Genomic DNA, 19,859 nt, shown 5'->3' with positions numbered 1-19,859 from the left:
TCAGGTATGTATTGTATGATCTGAATGTGTTATGATAAATGTGTTACAATGGTGTGGTTTGGCTTTCCAAAGTGTGTTACAATGTGTCTATAGCTGATAGTGTATATTATAATAAGTTCTGTATAGTAGATATGCTACACGTCACTTAATAAGCAAGGAAATGACATTTGCAAAAACTGTAAGTACTGTAACTGTGAGTATTGTTATTATAAAATTCTTGTTTATACCTTTCAAATAAATAATTAAATTTTGATCAGTTCAAAACGCTTGTAAAAGTGATGAAATGAATTTCGCCATTTCACACGATTGTTTTCATAGAAAATCCACAAATGAAACCGTGCCGATTTCAAACCCCTCCTATTTGTCCTATTTAATTCACCAACTGGTATAAAAAAAGAACCGCAATCAATCTATCAATCCCAGCCGCTTTCCTCAACACGCCACAACGTAGTCGCTCAGTAATCAGTTCTCAGAAAACAGTATTCACCACCAAAGGCAGCCACCTTCTGCACTGATTTATTTACCCGTCCCGAGCCAGCAACCATGAGCCCCACAACCACTACCATCACCAAGGTACGACCCCTTCGGCAAGGTCGATCAGCGTGCGACCTGGGAAGATGGCCGCGCGCCACTCTGCGGACAAATGTTGCTTCATTTATTCATCAGCATTAGCTGCCGTGAAAATTAAGACAATTCTCCTTCACGTAAGCAACTCTCCCTCACAACTGCCATACGAACCATCAACCGAATTCGCGCTTCAATCAACCCCGGGTCACCCCTAGGCTACACTAAGCGCTGAGGCTGCAGTAAAGGTACGGCATGGGTAAGGTTGATAGGTGCCAAGCTTAAGATAAATGAGAATCGACATTTTTGTAGGCATCTGACGCATGGTGTATATGAAGCATATGTGTGAAAGTGTGTTCGTAGACTGGGCTTTGTGTGTATTTGCTGGCAAACATCAAAATCTGAGCTAAGGCCAGCCTTTCTCACTCAGAATCAGGATTTACCTGCGGAGCCGAGCTGAGCTACAAGTTTAAGAGCCCCTATTTCATCCACAACCCATTCCTACTCATATTGGAATACAGGTTGTAGCAGCATTGTACCATAAGCGTTAGGTAGCTTTGCTTACAGCGAAATGGTGGAAGGCTGATGAGTGCTAAATTGCGCCAATGATTAATGAGATGGGGCATGAGGTGGTGTGTGGAGCTTTTTTCTAAGAACCGCTAGATTATGGAGGTACTGCTAGCTATGGTCTCTTTTCCCACTTATTCTCTTGGATTATCGTTTTGTTTGATGCATACCAAGCTATGTACGTGTAGAACATACGGAAACTAGCTTAACTACCATAAAGGGAAATCCACTTAGCATTTTCCAATGGTTTAGTTCTCAAAGAAAGGGAATATTATATTTCTTAAAAACCTTTCTGTCACAATTTTCTAGATTTTTGATGATGAAATGAATTCACAGAGTGAAATAAAAATAATATCACCATGTTTTATTTGCAATATTTTTTTTCAAACGAGCAGTTTAAAAAAATCTGTTACACCCTTTCTAAACACGATACTTTGATAAATTATTAGGGAGTTTTAATTAAATTAGAATATTCCTAAAAAAATATTATTTATATTATATTATTATTACATTATATTATATAAAATAAATAAATAAAATAAATAAAAGCGAAATAAAGCTAGCAAAAGTTTAACTTTTGATAACTTTTTTATTGTAATACATCAAACATTTATTTTACACACATAACGAACATTCTATGAATAAGTTCAATGAATTGTTACTTCAAGAACAAACAAATATTTTTTCAACGATTGTTTTCCTGATCAGCTACCAACAACTTTTTACCAACAAGGCATTTTTGCATTCCAAATCTATCTGTTCGTATCTATTTTCATCAAAATATAACAAGGGTAACCAAATACTTTTTAATGAGGTATTAGAGCTTAACAGCATGCTGACCACTGCTCCTGTATGATCCTACTGTTGCTGTATATGTTGTATGAAACAGATGTTTTAACAAAATTTTTCAACTCTAATACTATTTCTTGGAGTATCAGTATGATATGGATAATTTAAAATATGTTGGTTTGTTCTGCGACATTTGACCATAACTAAGAACCATTCCCGCAATAGGTACATAAATAAATGAATAAATATCAATGAATATACAAAAATGAATACAAATAAAAATATTTAAACTTTCTAAATTTGCTCTCATATTAAGACTTGGTAGAACATTGTGTTTTACTACGCTTTCAAGGCTTATCAAACACTATACAAAATACAATGTTGGTATGTCCTTAGAGAGAGCTGCAGCAAAAATTAGTAAAATAAAATAATTTTGACAAACAATTATATTGCTTTTATGATACTTCTTATAGTTATGTCGTCAAATTATTCAAATAACAAATTATTGAATAAAAAAAATTACCTGCCAAAGTGCGACTTTCATAACACATTCGATAACAATTGCTGTAGTTAAATAAATAAAACCTAACAATAGCACTGCAGGCGAATGTTTAAAATAATCTATCTTCAATCTTTAAGTATCCGATGATTTAAAAACAACTACAAACCAAACCATCTTCTTTATGCGTGTCAGATCAGGTACGCGGCAGGATCAAACTGAATCTCAAAGCTGTGAAAAGTGTCTTTTATATCTATCCGTCGGTAGCTTCTCGACGGCTTGGCAAAAGGACTCACAGACATGAAATGAGAACGTTCCTTCGGGGTTCTCATCATAGCAAGCCGCCAAAGACACTAGTGGCTGGCAGAAGTGTGGCCGCTCTAATCACTTCATTCACACTCCCGTGGATTATGTATTTAATTTTGTGATAAAGAGTTGAACGTGTCAGAGTAAATCCTTTAAACTGCTGCCATGCACAAAACCACCCCTGCGCCAAGCGCTCGCCTGCTTCGGTCGCTCTTCAAACTTCGCTCGCATTCGAAGAAAAGCGATGGAAAAGCGTCTTTTAGGCGTCTTAAGGCGTCTTGCTTACCCAGCATTTAGCAGCAGATTCTTCCTCCACTGCCCGCACTGAAAAGGTAGCTAGAAAAAGGGAAAGGATATGGCCTACCGTACCTACTCGGGTTCGCATGGTGAAATATTTCCAGCTCATTAAAATTTAAAATGTGCCAGATCGTTTGATATCCGAGCAATATCTTCGTTCGCAAGACCACTCAAGGCTCGAGTTTTGAAGTGCCGGTGGGTCCGCAAGAGAGGCAACACTCCTCACGCTAACGCTCGATAATGGTTCTGTCCGCTGGCGAACTCCCGGAGGCGTCCGTACTCTGGATAATCGTGCCCTGGGAAAACTTTCAACCTCCATCACTTGGTTGCTCCAGCCATGCCATCATGCACACGGTATGAAGTGTGTGTATGTGTTTGCCTGTTAGCACTACAAAATGAAGCCTCACAAAAGCGGCTTCTACTGATTCACTAATTTAAACACCATCGTTTTCCATCCCATCATCTTACAGCCGGAATCTCCCAGCGCAGTATATCATACCAAGTGTCCCGTTTGTTGAACACTTTAATTGCTTGTAACTTGTTGTAGCTTTCATTCTAGTTTTTCAAGGAAATAATGTAAAATAGCGACAAACGACAAGCACAGCAGCTGGCGTGTTGAAGAGTTGAACCGTTCACTTAATTCAGCGGAACTCGGCATTTTCTCTGGTGTATTTTTTACATTTTTTACAAACTCTACAATATTTTCGTCGTACGCCATGGTGGCATCTTTAATGAGATCGATTTGTGTCCTTCGGACTACAGTGAGAGTTGTTATGTGTCTCAGAGATTCTACGAGCGTATTCTACGCAACTTGTTTGAGTATAATGATCGGTTCTTTGTTTCTCAACCAAAAGAACATTCTCACGAGAGCAAGACAACAACAAAACTTCCATGTTTACTCCAAAGACCAAAGTAAAACTTCACAAACATCTCTCTACAAAACCAGCAGGAGCGTGCTATTAAAACAGGACACGCTGACTTGCGCTACAATCCATAAATTAAATTGAAATAAAATTTCAATAAAGTCTTTAATACCTTCAATTATTTATAGCCACGTTTGAGGGGCGATGGGATGCATAACGCTTAGACTTCCATGGAAATTTGGAAATACTCGTCAGGTCGCAGTTATTAGGGGAATCGCCCTTCAGTGACACTTTCTGTGGGCGGTAGACGAACGACCAGAGGGTATAATATTTTTTTTGAAAAAGTTGTTTCTCGCCTGGGACCGGTAGTCTCACCGTAGCTTAAGCTTTGCGAACTTCGACACTCCCAGAGGGGGATTTTCCTTTTTTACATAATCGAACACTTGCGTTCTTCCTTTGCGAGATCATTAAACTCACGGTGGGGTTTTTATACAGGTAGGGAATTTAATTGAACATGTTTCATCTGAAATAAGTACTGATGCAATGTATACAAATACAATAAGACCTGTAAATTCCTGTAAATTCCAAACAAGAGAAGAATTCTAAGACAAAATGTTAACAAATCGTGGTACTGCATGCGTTCTAAAGGAAACTTGATAAGATAAAATATTAAAATATTGAAGAGAGAAAAAAGTTTTATATTGTTATCAATCGGATCTGTTTTCAAATTATTATTTTTATTTTTTATGTACAGTACTGGACGCACTTGTTATTAATATACATACATCGTTATAATTTTTCCAAAATTGGATATTTTAGTATGCTTTGTTTTAAGAAATTTTTATGATGTTCAAAATAAATACTTTATCGTTCCGTCATTATATTAACTATATTTTTTAGAAATTATATCTAATACCAACAAAATTCATTTTTCAGGTGGACAAATCAAAGTGCGCACTTCGAAAATTCATGGCTCTACATGCTTATGTCTTCATGCATATGTTGTGTTGTTGGAAAATAAAATTTGCTTGCACCTCAGCTTTACCGATATGCCGATATCATAAGATTTTTATTCAGAATTCTGTGATAAGTGTCGGCAGTAATAATTCCTTCCATTTTGTTAAGATTTCGAACCTCAGATCACGCAAAACGTCCACACACCATGATATTGTCACCTCCATTCTTACTGTTTTTTGAACATTTTTAACGGTCGGTTTCTCTCAGGGTTTTGTCCAAACTCGTGTCTGTTGTTTTCGCCCGTCAAGAGTATTAGCCATTGGACTTCTTGAAACATGTTCTCTGGAGTAATGAGAGCAAGTTCGAGTTTTTTGAGCGAAAAATACGGACACAAGCTTGGAAGATGGAGGTGGTAAAATGAAGGAAATTATTTAAGCTATATGGCCATTAATTATTTCTTAATAAAGATACAAATAAAAATAAAAATTAAGACTATTTAAACCAGGCAGAGCATTTTTTTTAAATAAGTCAAATGTATATTAACGAAGGTGTATTTTTTCCCGTTTCAGATCGAAGGCTGAAATTTCAGCCTGTCTGCTGTTTGCATTGTATAGCCATTTTCGAGCAGCTATGGGGTATACTATACAGTTGGGCAGCTTCCAAGGTTGATGTATTTAGAAGGTTGATTTTTATCGCTTCTGCTGGGCGATAGTGTGGAGGACATCTGTCGATTGCTGCATAAAAGTTTTTCAAACGCGTAAAATACTGCTAATTTCAAGCTAAATCAAATCAGAACGACTTAACATCCATTTTTGATTCGATAAAACATCTTCGATGAAGAGACTAATGTCTACTAAGTATGTGTTGCTATGAAGCTTTTTTGATTCAGAAATTAGTTGTTAATCTATATGGGATGAGACCACCTGGTCTACATACACTTGGGATTCTAGATACAACCACTTGATATCTTTAATGCACATTGGGATTCCAACCTTTGAGGCTAATTCTAGGCTAACAATAGCAGGCAAGTTTTGTGTGTGGTTTTGTATGGAATGTTGACATAATTTCAACCGCCTAGTGTCGCCGCCAGCTCCTATGGCTGGTATCTGGTATCGGTATTGTCAACGCAGGACCATAACGGTTTCCGTTTCCCGACTCTGTAAAGAAACGAAAATTATCCATTTGGGAAATAAAAATGATCATAGATAATAGAAATGATTTTAGAAACATCCCATGACCAACAAGTCCACTAGAGCCTATACTGTAACATCATATGGATGGCAAACCATTTAATTTACGCCTCCTCAACAGTCAAGCATTTTAATAATTCATAAAACAAATCTTCACAAATACCTTTATCCTCTAAATTGCCCCCAATTGTTCCAGGCAATCAACGGCAATGCAGTGTAAACGGTTTGTAGCACTAAAAAATTGCTCCACCTTTATCATAGCCTAAGGCAGATGGCGCATGGCTTTAGCCAACCATTTATTAGTACTTTCAAAGCCAGGTTGCTAACTAGATTGTACGGTTATCACACTTCCAGTTTTTTTTTTCAACCTAAACAACCACAACGGCAAATATTAATTTAAGCCAAATCTTCTTCCTTTATCCATCAGGCAATTGAAACAGTCGTCCTTGGAACAATCTATTTGTCTCTCTTTCTACTCAATGCTATGTTTACCTTATGTAGCTTCCAAGTATGCATTCTTATCTTTTTCGCAGCCCATTCCGGTTTGTCCCTCGACTACTTCACGTGATTTCAATCATCCAACCAACGGCTGCCCAACGTCTTAGCACCGTCTTCTTGAGCACGTTTTTGGAAAGAAAATAAATAAAAGCCAGCACGCTATCCAACGGAAACGGCCCAACGGCTAAGCAACAGAGTTGAACTGTGCACACTAGCACCAAATCGTCCCGTATTCGGCCCAATCCCATCCGATTCTCAACGGATATATCAGCGATGGCGACTCGTATCGCACGCAGATGCATAAATTAGCTGGCTGAAAAATTGATGGCCATAAAAATGAATTATTCCTCACAATTTACCAAACAATTTTCCAACCTCGCTCGCCGCACCGAGGGTATGGCAAACCGATGATAGAGTATAGGGTATAGGCTAGTTGCAGCGATACTTACCAGTCGTTTGGCAGGAGCAGCGCCAGCCATCGTGGCAGTAACGACATTGGAATAAACGCTTCCACTGCTAGCTTACAGCGTGTGGCAGGACGAAGTTTTACAGCTGGCCACCAAACCACCACCACCACCATCACCAAACCACCACCTCAGCACTGGCCACCAACGGGGACAGAAATCGAGTGAAAATAAATTGCATATCTAATGAACGCGAAATTGAAATATTCCCTTTTTCTGGCCAGCGCGCACAGTTCTCGTCCGCGAACTAGGCTCGCCAAGGCGTTCCTTTGCAATTCTTCTCGAAATGTGTTACCTTCTAGAAGCAAGGGTGTATGTGTCCGTCTATGTGTGTGTGTGTGTTTTATTCCTACACTAAGTTCCCCCATCAGCACAGCTTACGGAATAGACGCAAAGGACATCTCCATCGTCATGTTTCAACTGCAAAGGCAGGCTTCAACGATCGCGCTCCAATTTTCAATTCCATTTTTACTCCATTACGTAATCATCCGCCATCCGTCATGGACTCCCACATGGGAGGGAGCGTAGAAAATCAGCAATGGGAAAACATATGATGCTGTCAGGAAAAAGTGAGACCAGCACAGAGGCGCATGGTAGATGGAGTGGTGGAAAGCTTTCACGAAAGCCTTATGGGTGTGTGTGGCTCTGTGTGTGTGTGTGTGTGTGTGTGTGTGTGTGTGTGTGTGTGTGTGTGTGTGTGTGTGTGTTACCGTCTTTCATAGCTGTTGGACGTCGTCGTACGTTTCGTCGCCGCCGCGGTAACGGTGCTTACCGGCCTTCAACCGGTGTGTCTGAAACCGACCGGCTGATTGACTGGCGACACGCAGCATAAGATCCACTCTCGTCAAGTGACTGTTTGACAAATTTCACTACCGGCAACAGGCACTTTGCTGGCGAGCAGTAGAAATACTTTAAACGTGGCATAACGGTTCCGCTAGATTTCTGTGCCTGTTAGGACGCTTTGAGAATAAAATATAAGGCCACTGCATGCAAGTTTAAAGATACATTGTAGTCATAGTGCGATTTACAAATCTACATAATTTGTAGAATTGTAAATAAGTACTATGGGAGGTCTATATACAAGCAAAGTAGAGTAGTATACATTGTAGTATAGTAGTATACAATATTAATTATTTGGCGGCGGACATACTAAATCAACCCGAAACACTACCATTAGGCAAAGTATAAGATGCATAATCAAGACATCGAAACCAAACAGAAACAATTTGATAAGAAATTTCGGTTGGGTAGATCCTCGCTGACAGTAGAATAAACGCACTGAAAAAGATAGAGATAGTGATTTCAAGACTTCTTTTAAAAATGCTAAATTACAAAAATAAATGATTAAAATGCACAGTTAAAATGTGCTTTGTCGCATTTTTTTCAAGAAGAATGGCCCATACAGGACATTGTGCTGGTTTTGATTTTACAATATGGGAAAACTATTATGAAATCATCAACCACAAGCCATTATTTTATCTTTCTTGTGTGGTTTCTGATTCATTCGTATTTACCATTAACTTCAGGTAAACAAAAAAACACATATAAATAAAAATTCATACAAATATTCGAAAACATACATTCCACTTAAAATTATTCTAGCCCCTATTGATTTATGTCATCACCTTTCAATACATTTAAAATTTCAATTTCATTTTATTATTTTCTTTTTTTAAACCAGCCTATTATTTTACGTTTTGAAGAAAATGTTAATTAAAATACAACTTTAAACATAATAAAGGTAGCACAAATATGCTTCTAAAAACCTACGATTTTAAAAATTAACTTGACGAAGTTTTCCACAAATACATCAGCATTATTTTTTTAACAATCAATAACAAAATTAAAAAGAATAATTTACATGCTGTCCAATTCAGTGCTATGGTCCATGTGCATGCTTCAAAAATAAAAATATTACTTGATGCAAAAGACTTCAGCACACAAACAAACTGCATCGCATGTAAGTACTATTGATCCTTAAGCTTCACATCAAATATGTTGCATGCCCATTGCCACCGAAACCATTGCCAACTAACGAACGACAAATAACATCCAACCCCTCGCGAAATGCCTGCGTCCTCGAAAGTTATGTGATGCACAGACATTCGCGGCTTGCACCTAACGAGCGCAGCGGACGCAAGCACGTGCTCAATGAGAAGATATGCGCACCAAAGCACCCTCTGACTACTAGCTTTTTGTCAAACCATTTTCTCAACCCAAGCAATGTGTCACGATCGGGCCGAAGATGCCTTCCAAACGCTTGTCATCAGCGGATGAATCGGCGACACCTTGACATCACGGTTCTGGCAGTTCCGCCGATGTTGAAACAACAACCCTTCACCCGTGTTAGATTCGAAACCTGTACAATCAGTGGTGGGTGGTTCTGTGGAGGGGGGGAGGAAACAGCGGCCATAAGGAACCACCACCCTCTGCCATCTAAAGTACAACCTGTCCATCTTTTGCTTTCTATTTTTCGATAAGCCATTTTGGCCCCGTTTTGGTAGCGGCTGGTCTTGGTGCCTCGCATGTCTCATAATCTCCAGCTTGTCGCGAGAAGAGAACCATAACTACACCACCAATCCGACTCTCCAAGGACGTACACAATCCGTTTTGCAGGTTCAACTTTCAATACCGCAGGGCAATGGCAAAAGCTGATGATCCTGGCACGGCGGATGGGGCGTGTGTGTGTGTTTTTTTCTCTTTCGTACTACTCTCCTTTGCTGCTACTATCCCCAAGGCTCCGGCTCAAAGGAAGCCAATTTTCTTTTGATATCCGCTGTCAATCAATCGGCACCGGCATTCCAGCGGCCGGGAATAAGGTCCGCGACCAGAGGGCTCAGGTTCGCGATGATTGATACGCAGCGTACGACTTCGTGACGACTGTAACGCTTCCACCGTTGCCTTAATCTATGTAAATTCCTTCGGGCCAGCACAAACCATTCCTACGCGACAACCGACCGACAACGCTCCGACAACACACCTACAAGCAGGCAATGTAGAAAAACAACATCGTATTGGAGAAGTAGCAGCAACAGACGGTAGGGACGGAACCAACAAAAAAAAATGCGCGTGCAACAAACTAAATCTATTCCCCTGGCATTTGGAGATCATTTCTTTGCTGGCAACATTCTTTGCTGCCCATGCCCACGCCCGCCATTCGCGGCAATCCTGAAATCCAGAGAAGGGCAACACCGAACGGAAGGTTATGAAGGTTTTTTGTCATTCGAAATTGAGTTTGAAGTTGAACATGTGCACGCTTGTCGAATGCTTGATTGCTATTTGGTGCCAATTCCCGGTGCTTCCGCTAGGGGCTGGGACGGCACATCCCTGTCCCGGCTGCACGGCTCACGGAGACCTCGGACCTCCCCAGGTCGAGCGAGTCGTGGAATGTAGATGATTCTCTACCCTCCTCCTCCCCCTCCCTGCAGTGTACAAAACGGTAGAAAACAAATCGGAAAGTAGCAAGCATTACGTGCGAGATCAGTGAACTGGAACAACATATGCGATTTCGATAATGCAAATAAACGTGCAATGAATACGCGTTTGTCGCACGTCGTCGCCTTTTCGTCTCTTCGGGTTACAGATTACATTGGACATGTGGCGCTGTTTTTGTGTTCTGTGTGTGTGTTTGTGTGTGTTTCGATGGCATTTGCCATTTCCGTTTCTTGATCTCCCCTGAGACATAATTAGGAGGCGATAGAAGGCGATAGCATGCCTGAGTTCTGTTACGCATCTGATGCTAGCTCGGCTGCTTTTATCACACGCTGTCAGTGACTAATAACTATTTAGTAATATGAAATAAAACAAACGCTATGAAGATTGAAGAAAAAGTTTGTATATATTTTGCCGGTAATGTAAATCTGGAAATGCTGGTTGTAATGTACTATTTGACATTAGCCATTGTACTGTTAGCTCCTTCATGATACTTGTTATTTGTTATTTATTGACTAAAATACAATGGACCTTGGGTGGCCCTTTTGAAGCGAATTCGCTTACATACATTACAATACAGTCTCGTTCCAATCATCGTTTTGTCACTTTTAGTCTTAAGTTAAAATAATACGTGTGTAAAACATTGACGATAAGAACGGGATTGTAGCAAAATGTAGCTTAATGGTAATTAAATATATACAATAATAAGATTCAAACAATCATTCTTTCAATTTCCTTTCGAATTGATGCATTTATATTACATACTTTAATAACAGTGTTATTCTATTAACACCCTAATTATCAATAATTCATTTCATAAATGAAATCTAACAAGCATTTCTGAAATGAATTATTCAGATGTTACCGTAACACCTTCCCTTTAAGTTAAACATTTTTGTTGTCAAATAGTCATCATTTTTTGCCTATAACGTAAATTTCTCCTATTTTATATAATTCAAGTTGCCCAACCATAATGATTTGCCATGTCGATTTTGACATCTGGAGTCTTTAAAGTTGACATATCTTTTCAAAAATACAGAATGCGATGAATATTTAAGGAATTTATTCACGTTTTCTTACACATAAACAAGACCAAACTACCGATTTGATTTGTAGTTTACAATTTAAGTTTACACAAATTATATGAAATAGACAGCCATAGTTAGTTATTAAAACGAACCAAAACACATTTTCCTTTATTACTGTAGCGTTTTCTATGCATGAAAATTTACTAGTAGTAGTAGAGATGTTTATTGTGGATATAAAGAAAAAAAAAAATACATATAGAATCGAACGTTCTTTAACATTGGGTACGCAATGTGCTCTCCTCAATAATCGGGAATTTTTATAGCATAGCTGAGTAGAATATATGTTGTTTGCTGATTTTAAATCTGAATATATGGGAAAAGTGCAAAAAAAAACCCATGCAATTTTAGACTTAACCTAAACACATATATATCTAATCTATATCTTAACCTACATTTGCTAGACCTAATCCTTAACTAGATAGAGAAGAGGAGAGCTTTGTACAGAAAATTATAAACTCATATTTTATGCTTAGATACGTTGTTCAACTAGTTGATTAATTATGCTAATTGAGCTCTGGCGACATTTGTTTGCGTAATTTACATTTAAATTTCCTATGAATTCTTCCATTTTTACTAAATTACTTCTTTTGTGTAAATCGTTTGTGTTATGCCAAGGTGGTAAGTTCATGATCATTTTTAATATTTTGTTTTGTCTAACTTGAAGTTTTTTTCTATGAGAGTACGCACAACTAATCCATGCCGGCGCTGCGTACGTCAGAATCGGGCGTATATAAGCCGTGTAAACTAATTTTTTGTTTTGCAAATTTAGTTTTGATTTCCTATTTAGGAAAGGATATAAGATTTTTAGTAATTTGTCTACTTTTTCTAATTGTTTTTCTATGTGGGTTTTAAATGTCATGCGTTTTTCTAAATGTACTCCAAGGTATTTAACTTGATCTTTCCATGTAATGTTTCCTTGCATAAAGCTAACTTCATTACTAGGTAATTTGCGTAAACTAGTGTTTCTCGTGAAGAAGATTGCCTCAGATTTATTTGCGTTTGTTTTAAGCTTCCATCTATTGCAGAACTTGGCGTATGCTTTTCATGTGCCATTTAAGGCTTTGATTATTGAGCTCGGACTTCTGGCCGTAGCCGCGATTGCTAGGTCGTCTGCATATAGATAATTTGTACAGTTGTTTGTAGAGGGAATGTCAGAAATAAATATATTAAATAGTATTGGTGATAATATACTACCTTGTGGTACTCCCGCTATGGGTTTAAAGAAATTTGATTTAGTGTGCCCAATATGAACTGAGCTTTTTCGATTGCTGAGAAAGGACTGAATTATTTTTATAATATACGTAGGAAAATTATATTGAATTAATTTATATAACAGGCCGTCATGCCAAATGGAATCGAAAGCTTTCTCAGTATCTAACAAAACTAAACCAGTAGATCTTTTTCTATTCCGATTTTCTATGATATAATTTTTGAGTCTATGTATCTGATGAGTTGTTGATTTTTCGGGTTGAAAACCAAATTGTGACTGTGGGATGATATTGTTAATGTCTGTATGAGAACGTATATTGCGTGCAATAATTTTCTCAAAAAGTTTACCTATGCAGCTCAGAAGGGATATTGGTCTGTAGTTTCCAGGATTAGAATGATCTTTTCCGGGTTTTGGAATAGCCACTATTTTTGCTTTTTTCCATTGTGAAGGAAAGTAACCTAGTTTAAGACAACTATCAAATATTATTTTGAGGTAGAGTACTGCCTTTTTAGGAAGCATTTTAATCTCTGTGTTGTTAATTTCGTCACAGCCTGCTGATTTTTTATTTTTAAGATTTTTGATTATGTTCATGAGTAATTTTGGTTTAACCAAGTAACCTGGATCCAAGGAGTGATTTTGGTTTCTCGCAAAGAAAATTCTATTGTTTTTTGTAACTTTCCTTTCCATTGGACTATTTGTGTTGTAAGTTAAGTAATGAGAGTTTTCAAAATGTGTTTTGAGGGCGTTACATTTTTCAGTGGCTGTTAGGAAGATGTTGTTTCCTAGCTTTAGCGTTTGAATAGTATGTTGCTTGTTTTTAACTATTTTTACAAATTTGAATAGGTTATTTGTATTATTTTGTTGTGTATTTATACTTTTTAATGTATCAGACCAAGCTCTGTTACGGGCTAGTGACATTTGCTGCTCTATCTCTGTTTTAAGTGCATGATAATAATTCCGAAAGGTAATATTACGTCTGTGTCTTTGCCATTTCTTCCTGTATTTATTTCTTAGTTTAATTAGAGCAATAATGTAATCTGGAATGATAATGTTATATTTTCCAGGAATTGCTTTCGGAATGGCACTTTGTTTAGCTGTTGTAATAAGTGAGGTTAAGTTATGTAGCATATCATCGATTTGTGTAGCGTTAATTATGTCATTTGGGTGTATTGTGGTCAAGTCGATACTATTATTTATAATATTTTTGAAAATATTCCAGTCTGCTTTTTTGTAATTATAAATACCTTTGTTGGAAACAAAATTAGCTGATGAATGTTTTATACTGAATGTAACTGGCAAATGATCCGAAGTGAGAGCAGTGATAGTTCGTAATTTCGATATTGAATACAGATTTTTTGTTAGCATTAAGTCCAACGTTGAAGTATTTCTTGTGGGGTCGATAGGAATGTATGTTGGTTTATCTGGGAAATGTATAGAAAATTTACCTTTTTGTGCTTCAGCAAAAAGGAGTTTTCCGGCTGCATTTGTAGAGACACAATTCCATGATTTATGTCGCGCATTAAAATCGCCACAGATGAAATAGTTGTCGTTTCGCGCTGAAAGTTTCTTGATATCTTGTTGAAAGGTAACTAAGTTGGTATTTTTACCTGGGTGATATGCTGCTATTAAAGTAAATTCTCCTAGTCTAGTGAGCACTTTAACACTTAATGTTTCGATTATCCCTAGTTTATTATGTTTTAGCAATTGGTGTCTAAAATTGCATTTGATCGCTATTAGAACACCACCTTTTGGTCCCGATAATCTATCAACTCTGTATACTATATAATTCGGAATAGAAAAAGCGTGCACTGGTTTCAGAAATGTCTCAACAATCAATACAGCATCAATATCATATCGGCTTAAATAGTAGATTAAATCCATCTTTTTGTTGGCAATGCCATTAGCATTCCAGTAGGAAATATTAAAATTGTCTGGGCAATCCATCACGGGAAACAAAATTTAGCAACTACCTCAAAGATCACTGTTATTTGATCCTGCTTTGTTTTGCACTTTTGTAGCTTCTGAAAAACTTCGCCTACAATTGGAATTATTTCCGAAGAATTAAAAAGTTCGCCTGACGCGGTTTCATTTTGTCTGAAATTTACAAATTTGACTGGGTTTTGTTCAAGTTGTTTCCATCCCTGAATTGTTTTTGTCTGTGGTAGAGCAGGAAAGCTATTTTTTTCCATGTTGAAAGAAGTTGTACGTTTCGGTTCTTTAGGTAGATTGGTAGCGGGACGTTTAGGACATCCGCTGAAAGTAGCTGTATGGTTACCGCCGCAATTCGCGCATTTCAGTTTGTGCTCTGGCACTTTGCCATCACTTGAAGATGACCCAGCTGTGAGTGGGCACACTGACGAATTATGATCGTCAGCACATTTGTTGCATCTAGCAACGCGATTACAATTATTCGCACCGTGCCCGTACAGTTGGCAACGTTTACACTGCATCGGTCCGGCTCTTTTCGAAAAATAGCTCCATTTCACTACACAGTGATCTAGAGCAGGGATGGTTCTGAGAAGATTCATGGATATTGTACCCGCCGGAAAGTGCAGTAGGTATACTGCTTGATCATCGTATCGTTTTTGCCTGATCTGTAACTTTTTTATACTGGTTGGTTGCAAATTCTCTTCTTTTAAGATCTCCATCACTTCATCGGCTATGCATGAAAATACGTATCCTAGTATGTATGCAAAGTATGACACAAGCATTATTTGTAAAAGAGCTACTCGTAGTCAAACTCTCGAGCTTTAGATTAAAATGTGGCAAACCCAAAAAGTACATAGAGTAATATTTTGTCACAACTGATCTTCTTGTACCTGTGTACTAGCACTAGTTCTCTCCTTCAAACCATTTGAACAACTTCACCAAAATCATCATTATGCTCAGACCAAATGTCCGATTTCTGGGAAACGGCTTTCATGACTTTTACATGATGCCTCTTCCGGCTTACATCCCATTCTTTTCTTTGTTCCCCACCCCAGCTCCATTTGTGTCAGCTGTTGGCCAGCTTACAGGCTCCCTACGCACGACCTGCCACGCAACTTCTTAACGCTATCGTGAACTTCGCAAGACAACCATCTCTCTTCCATATTCCCACTAGCAGCAGCAACAGCAGCAGGCGAGGAAAAAATCAATCAAACTGTCATTCGCCTAATGAGCTGAAATAAATCATTTGCTATTCACCCGCACCCGATGTTGTCGTGATGCTGTCCCGATTCGCTCACTATGGTGAGAAAGTCCCTTGCCGAACGGTACAGCCTGGGAAGGGAGAGTCTGCGTCGATACAGCCATGCTTTTGGCAACCGGCAACCGATCGATCTTGGGCACGCGTTTCCCGACGGTCTATCCCATCTCTCGCACGCACACAAACAAACAGTAGAACAGGAAAGGAGATTTTGTACGTGAAAGTTTGGTAGTGATTTTCCCATCTTTCAAATTGACAGATTTTCCTTCGACGTAGCGTGCACCATTCCCAGTGTGTGGGGCGTTATACACAATGCACTCGACACAGGGCAACGGTTGGTGAGGTCTAGCGTTTTCCACCCTCAATTGCCGGCGATGGTCGGGAAAAGGCAACATCACGACAGAAGTGGAGTTTTGTGCGAATAAAACTTCAATCCTTGCTTCGCGCTACTGGTTAAGGTGGTTCACAATCAGGTACGGGTTGATGCGCTAAAGTAAGTTAGAAAATTGACAACTTCCACCAGCGAGCAGCGACGAGCTGTCCGGCCGATACCATCCATCTTTTTGGCCAGCACACTTGAACTCGCTACAATCTCAACCAGCCAGTGACAGCGTGTTTTACTAGCGTGTTTAATTTAATTTACATTTCTCCGGCTTGCTACTCGCAGCGCATCCCGGAACTGGTAGCGACGCGACCGCGAGACAGATTTATTGACATTTTATGTCCAAAGTAAGTCGTAACAGGACACTTATGCGTTGTTTGAAATGTGTTTCTGCATCACCGAACCATGTCCATGTTGCAGCGTTTAAAGTGTCATTAGATGTGTGCAGCACGGTGCGGAAAGGTGCATGGTTGTGTTGTATGTGTGTGTGTTTGTGTGTGGTCTGCATATGTCCAGCAGCCTTTCACACCACACTCCCAGTAACGACCATCATCAGCAACAGCAACCACTGGCGGACAACGTTTACATTATTGGCTGAATCCTTCCCTCCGTTCCGTGGGCACGTACACGTGTGGAAACTTTCTACACGGCAAATATACGCACACACATACACACCACCCGACCCAACACTCCGGGCCTGGGTGAAGTTTCCGGTCTCGATCTGTCAAAGTTACCATTGACGTGCATGTGGTACCCGGGTCACTTCGCTTCGCTTGTGCGCGACCGGATGTAAAACGTTGCAAATTGGAAAACAGATTTGCATAATTCAAAAACCGCCAGCCCGCGTCGTCCCCTTTGCTGCGTCTGAGCTGCGCCAGTGAGCCCTTTTTCACGCAGCAAAAAAAAACACGTCAAATAATAGCAGCACCACCGTCGGTTTCATTGCGGCTGGATTCGCTATCGGCCACAAAACACTGGCACCATAATCCGTGCTTTCAAATGAAGGCGCAGAAGTTGGAGGCGGTCCTGCAGGTGGTGGGAGTGGATTGCGCGCTAAGCCCTTTCAAACAGTAATTATTTTCCAATTAGGATCTTAATAAAGCCCGACGAGTGCAAGCAGCGGTGATGCTCGCCGAATGCCGCATGTTTGATGTAGGTTTTTTTTTCTTCTTCTTTTACGTTTTTTTTACGATGCGGTGCGGTTTTGCAGGGAAAAAGAAACACGGTTCATCTTTGAAGGATTTATTATTTCCCTTTTTTGGCTTTAATAATTACCGCTTACGAGAAGGATTTAAAGCAACGGTGAACCTGTTGTTGTGGTGTAAATGCGGTTTAAACTTTTTTTTATGTTGCTTGTTATTGGAACGATTTTTTTTCAGCTTTACTATAATGCACTTCAACTTCAGTAACTCAAACTCTTTGATAAAGATTTTTTAGTATATTTGTTGACAAATATATGGTTCTATACGTGCGGTCTTTTTTGTATGTTCGCATAGCTTTCGTAGCGTTAGCATTTCGTAGTACAATAATATATCCAGTGCAAATAATATAGCAACACGAGCAGAGAAGCATTCATGTGCAGGCATTCAATATTAAACATTTGTTGACGCCTTACGGTACGCAATTGACATGACACAATTGGAATTAGGACAACTAAGCTAATTAGATGGCAAAGGATTAAAACAAAAATTCGAAATAATAACAATTAGAAGAGGAGTGACAGGGAATAAACATTAGCACTTGAAACCTCGGTGGGACAACAACAATTATTTTACCATTGAGAAAGTGTCATCAACATTAAATACATTGAATAATTCAATAAGAGAAAACATGTAAGTACCATCTAGTGTATTTAAGGCCACTCTTGTAATATATTATATTTTTTGTGGACACAATTGTTCTTACGTTTGATAATAATAACGACTGAGTACAGTAAAATACAATGAATTAGTATTGAAAGATCGTCACTCCTGAATAAAAAAATATTGCAAGAGCATAAGAGAGAGAAGAACACAACACGAGGAGATAAAAAGTATTTTGAAGTATGTGAGATGTGACTGCGATATGACTCTTAAACTAATATCAAAATACGAATCTATAAACGAGCACAACATGGATGATTTGCACGCTTAAAGAACGGTTCGAGCAAATGTAATTTAACAAACTTAGCTTACCATATGGAATTATGATTGCAGTTTTTAATGAGACGGTACGGCACTAGGCATAATTGGTAAATCTTGAACATTAAAATCAGCTGTACTACGCTTGTACAGCGTAGCTAGGTTAAACAGACATTATCTGGGCATGTTATTTTGCGACATATGTACAATTAAAAATAATTGGAAATGTTCAACCATCAACGCTAGTTTGTTCAAAACCATGGAAAGGGATAATTGAGATGATTATCGTGATTGGATGTTGCAAGTTTGATACAAAAAATTAAATACAGAGAATAGTTAAACGATAAAAAGAAATAAGAGTATATCCAGAGAAGATAAAACACTAAGAGTCAAATTTCCAGTTTATAGAAGACATTTATACATTTACTTTGGTTGTTTGGTCCACTATGAAGAAGAAATTTGTTTGATTTGTTGAATGTAATTTCACGATATTATTATAAAGACTTTAGATTGTATTCTTTTCCATGATACTGCCAGATGTAAACTCCAGCACAAGACAAGATAAACGATAGAGATAAAACCGATTTTTTTACGAACTGAAGATCTATTGTTATTCAAAGTCTTGTTACACGTGTACATGTTCCCAAAACAATATTTATGTTAAAACACAACAGGTTAAGGTTGGCTTTGGTAGTATAGCATAACGTTAGCGAATGTACCAAGGCACGTCTACAAAATTTGTGTAGCTAAGTTACTAGCATGCTGGTGCTACAAGTTTTCTTTAGGAAGGGAAAACTATCGGAAAACGTACCATTCGGCTTCAACTCAATCTTCAGACTTACATCTTAATTAAATTCTTTCTACATCCGTTGTCTAAAACACATGTGCTTTCGTTTCCGTCAATACTCCAATGGATGCTAAATAAAATTCAAAACGATACGTTTCGCAATTCTTAAACTATGTCATGCAAACAAACATTGTCCACATTTTTCACCCTTTCCACCAATTTAAATACTAGGGGCTGTTTGTAGTCTGCTCAAAGAATCCAATCAAATCCCACTCACTCTCTCGAAGCGTATGCCACAGTGCACCGCGTACAATGCATACTAACAACGAGAACAACAAAAAACATACACTTGCATACACATCCGGACGTACAAATAAAAAGCTTGCCTTTGATCTGGTACGGTCCCCTGTCCGGGGATCGAAGATAATTTCAAATTAATATTCCGATGACATTCTTTCCCTTCGAGCTGCTTTCATTATCAGGGCTACCTTTATCATATTGCTACCTGCACGCATGGTCCAACAGTGTCGCAACAACAGCGATGCGAGCGAGAAAAAGTTGCAATCTTATCTCTGATCTGCTGTAGGGAGCGATTTTAATCGATTGAAATTCATCGCACTCCAGAGTGCAGGACAGCCCCGGCAAGACGGCACAGATTG

The sequence above is a fragment of the Anopheles coluzzii genome, chromosome 2, assembly GCF_943734685.1.
Source record: "Anopheles coluzzii chromosome 2, AcolN3, whole genome shotgun sequence".
Taxonomy (NCBI): domain Eukaryota; kingdom Metazoa; phylum Arthropoda; class Insecta; order Diptera; family Culicidae; genus Anopheles; species Anopheles coluzzii.
The sequence above is the reverse complement of the archived record's forward strand: the minus strand, read 5'-3'. Positions refer to the sequence as shown.